This window comes from Athene cunicularia (assembly GCF_003259725.1).
Source record: "Athene cunicularia isolate RWA chromosome 3 unlocalized genomic scaffold, athCun1 chr3_part1, whole genome shotgun sequence".
Classification (NCBI taxonomy): Eukaryota; Metazoa; Chordata; class Aves; order Strigiformes; family Strigidae; genus Athene; species Athene cunicularia.
This window is the reverse complement of record NW_020799097.1, coordinates 66,398,997-66,403,428: the sequence shown is the minus strand read 5'-3', so window position 1 is coordinate 66,403,428 and position 4,432 is coordinate 66,398,997.

Below are 4,432 nucleotides of genomic sequence, written 5' to 3'. Positions count from 1 at the left end.
TTGGACTCTGCAGTTTAACTCCAATAAAGCACAGATGATACTTCTCTGCCTCCCTGAGATGTGATAAAGGGAAATTTATTTCAAGATGGACAAATATGGAGGCTACAGTGAAGTGACAACAGAAGATCAGTCTTGTTTCTTGCTCTGCATGTTTAGTGCAGCTGAACAACTGCCCTCAGTGCAGGGAGATGAAAAATAAGGCAGAGCTTCCTGAGGCAAAAGGAAGACACTGGGAGAGCCCTGTTCAAGGAAGAGAGAGGTAAGGAGGGGCTGGAGGGTGATTAGCAGCACAGTCTGAGCTTAAACAGGAAGGTCATCAACAATTGATTTTCCAGTTAGCAGTTTCATGAGTGACAGTTTAAAATTAAGTGTGCATCGCTCCACCCTCTAAGGTGCTTTCTCACCCCTCAGTAGTTCTTTCCAGTCACTGGCTCCCACAGTGGTGTAGAGCAAGAATGCAAGCCCCGAGAGCAGGCTTGTCACACTGAAAAACAAAGGTTGTGGGGGACATGGAGGGAAGGGAACCTAGGGAAAATGGTGCTGAGACTCAGACATGAAGTGGTAGGGGGAAGCAAAATTTTAAATTTTTGTTGGAAATCATGAATAATAAAATCTGGTTTTTAACTAGTGATGGAGAAATGAGGATCTTCAGAACTGGAATTTCCCAGCTCTGCCCAACCCCACAAGCTCAGGACAGGGGTCAAGAGGAAGGTGTGCTGCTACTGAGAAAAGTTTAATAACTTTGAAGATATGAGTGATAGGATCTGCATTTTTTTCTATTCACAATTACATGTCAAGATTAACAAACCTACTTAAAAAAATATTGATGTCACCATAAGGACTCAAGTTTACCTCAGGTATGTTTTTTTTTTCCTTTTAATGTCTCTCATCTGTCAAAACTCTCAGGCTGGCATATATTTTTTAAAGCTAAAGTATCTCACTATAAGGATCAGGCCTATATGTAGGCAATGTCCATATATCATGGATGCGTTGAACCTAGTGCCTATGACCAGCAGCAAAGACCCCATCTGCAGGCTGGCAGACAGCAGTGCCACAATACTGGTGCAGTATTGCTGATTCTCTTTGACCACGTCACTGCAGTGAGTTAAGAGCAGGTTTCAGTGCACTTTCATTAATTGTTCTCCAACAGTACTGGGGCAAAGAGTACATTATGCACCTCATCTGGGTTCTGCGATTCTTTCATCTTTGCAGTCACACTGATGGCTCTCCATGTTTGTACTGTGTCTTTCATATTTCTGTCAGACATCGATTAACAGCAGCATGATACTTTCGGGGATTTTGAAGGCCACCCCAAGCTTCTCCATTCCTGAAGATTTTCAAAACCTGGCAGGAGAAGTCCTTGACCAAACCAATCTATTTCTGAATTTGTCCCTGCTTCGGCAAGGGGGTTACATCAGAGACCTCCATAGTCCCTTTCAACCTAAATTGCTCTATGATTGTGTGATGTCTGCTTGAAAGCAGTGGCATTCTGGCCTCATGTAAAGTTACTCCCAAGACTGGGAGCTCTATCTCTTTATCTGCAGGCCCAGAGGGGTAAGACTTGCAGCTTAAAATTTGATTTTAGGACCATGGAGAACCAGATCTAACCCAGATTTCAGGTAATTACAGAGTATTACATCAGCAAAGCATTCCTGTAATTTTAAAAGCAGCCATGGTCCTCTCCAGACAGAAGACAATGCTTTGGGAAGGCAACATGCCTCTCCATATCCTTCCTTCATAATTAAGCATTGTCTATATCCAAAGCGGCTCCATAAACCTCCTTCCTTTCTTAATTATGCAATGCTGCAGAAAGTTAAGATAGTGGAAACTGGACACACCTAGTCTGCTCATCACCATATTATGCAATGCACTGCAGCACAAAGTCTCCCAAGCTAGTGTCCCAGGAAGACCCAGACTCAGCATTACATTTCAAGATGTCATTCAGTAGTTACAGAATGCATCCCAGTTGTTAGAGAAAATAGTGGATGCACACCTTTTGTTATTAGATGCTGACACCTTCACATTTGCTTTGAATAAACCCATTTCACTTTCAGAAAGCCAAGGGGCATGCCATAACGCATGGTACAGTGTCAGAAAATTATCACAAAACCAAAAAAGAATAGTCTGTGGCTCCAAGGCATTTTAAGAGACTCATAGCAAGCCTGGAAGGAGACAAAGCCTTGGCTCTGCAGCTTTCAAGTCAGCTGAAGGGACCTCAAAAGACCCTTCTTAGCTGCCATATGGGAAGCAGGCTGATTAATTCCATGCTGGGCAGGCCCAGTCCCCAGGCAGTACCTCTGGTGCTGAGATCTGTGCAGGTCCCAGACAATTCTCCATATAATATGTGAAACAGCTACTATGACTCTAAGATCCAGAGTGCAGCTATGGGTACTAACAGCAGTTTAGCCATCTGAATTACGATCAATGTGTTTTTGGCTCCTGCTGCAGTCAGTCTTGTGATGACATTAAATGTTCCAGAACTCAGGGGCTATATTTAGCAAAAAACAACATAAAAGGGGGCATGAAAGAAGAGTTGAGCTTTTTCCTGGGCATGGCTTTGTCACTTACAAAGCTCTGCTAACCCACAGAGACCTTTGCCTCTCCCACACAGGACTTGCAACACTTTTCCACTAAACTGGTAACTTAGGAGTTCGCAATGTTTCACAGATGTTAAGTAGGAGAGTCGCTGCCATTCAATCAGCGCACATTTGATGAATGAGAAAATCACCCAACGGGTGAGACTGGGGCCAGTTTAACAGAATTAACCTGTCATGCAACATCTTCATCTTCAGAAAATTTGTGGGCAACGGTGTGTAGCAGGCAGCTCCTCAGGAATCCATAGCTTCATGCCAGATTCTTGCTCCTGTTGTTATAGGCCCTCTTCTCATTGTTTCCCTACCCAGTTTGTTCTAGACAGATTTCTAGGGTTGTTCAGCAAACACACTCAATTCCTTACCAGGCATGTATAGAATGGTATGTTTGAAGGCTATGCTATGGCTGTTTTTCATGTGAACAGAAAACACCATGTCCCTAACAGCCTGGAAATGTCTACCCAGATTTCAAGACCCCAGTCCAAAAGCAGAAATGGCCGTATAGCCAAACTCAGTTTTTCAGAAAATATGAGTAAAGTTCCCAAAATCAAAGGATTATATTGGTTCTGGTCAAATTTAAGGGCCATAGTGCTCTGGCTTGGCTGGACCGAGCTGCTCATTCATTAACTTTGCTTGTCCAGACACAAAGAAATATTGAAGGACTGCTCTCCCCTCCCACCCTAGCAGCACCTGCACCGTGCCCCTGCGGCCCTATATCCTCTTGTCCCACCACCCAGCTGGTAACCGTGTAGTCAACACAACTCCTATTCCTGTATTGACTCTGCAAGCTGTTTGTTAATTAATTACAAAACCATTCCTTCCTCTTTTCACTTGCCTCCCACACTTGTCCTTGCTTTTTGGTAAGGTTTTTTTTGGTTTGGGGCAGGGTTTCTTTACTTCATTTTCTAAAAGCTTATCTTGCCAGACAGCTTCCCCTGTGCCTTGCAGGCCTCCCCTGAATTGCTCGCTGCTACTTGCAGTTCTCGTCTGTGACTGTCTACACGAGGCTGTCATGGAGTACAGACATCTGCCATAGTAACATAACTGAGCTGAAATAAATAGCATTTCACCCATGAGTTACATTTGAACCAAAAATTTCAGAAACAAAGAGTATGGATTATATTATGTTTTCGATCTTGCCAAAGTAATCAAGGCATATCACTACCCACACAGCTTAAACAGTGAGCTGTCGCTGTATTGGTAACCCTTAATTGCTGTTATGTTTCTCTTAAGGGAAATTTCTCACAGAATCTGAAAACATCCTCGTGATTTGTCATGTCAGGGAGTGCAGCTCACCACAGATGGGATGGCATACTGGGGGCCCACCTCCCTCTCCAATCTCCCGTCAGAGGGCACCTTTACGGTACCCAAATCCCCTACCCGTGTGGAAAAAACACTATTAGGAGTGCTTAAGCACTTGGTACTTAAGCCACCAGCACGCCATCCAACGGGTTTTCGCGATCCCCCAGCCAATTTTTGCATCCCCAATGGCCCTGCAGACCGGGTTAAGACACCGCCAGTTGAACTGGAAACCTTCCAGTCCCTGAGCAGCCGGTACAGAGGCGGAAGAAGGACGGTGACACCTCGCGGTTAAACTCCCTCATTACCTCGGCCCCGGAGAGGCCCCGCAGCACCACCAAGCGCGAACCCGTCAGCGGTTAAAGTGACGGTTTTCCGCTAAGCACCCCCGTGCCCGGAGAGCAGGCACGGCCTCCTGAGACCTCCCTCACGCTCCAGCTCCCCGCCGCCAGGAAGATCTGCGGGCGCGGCGGCGCGGGTCGCCCCGGGACGCGCATGCGCGGCGCTATCCCCCGCCTCGCTCGCGCGTTGCCCCGGAGACG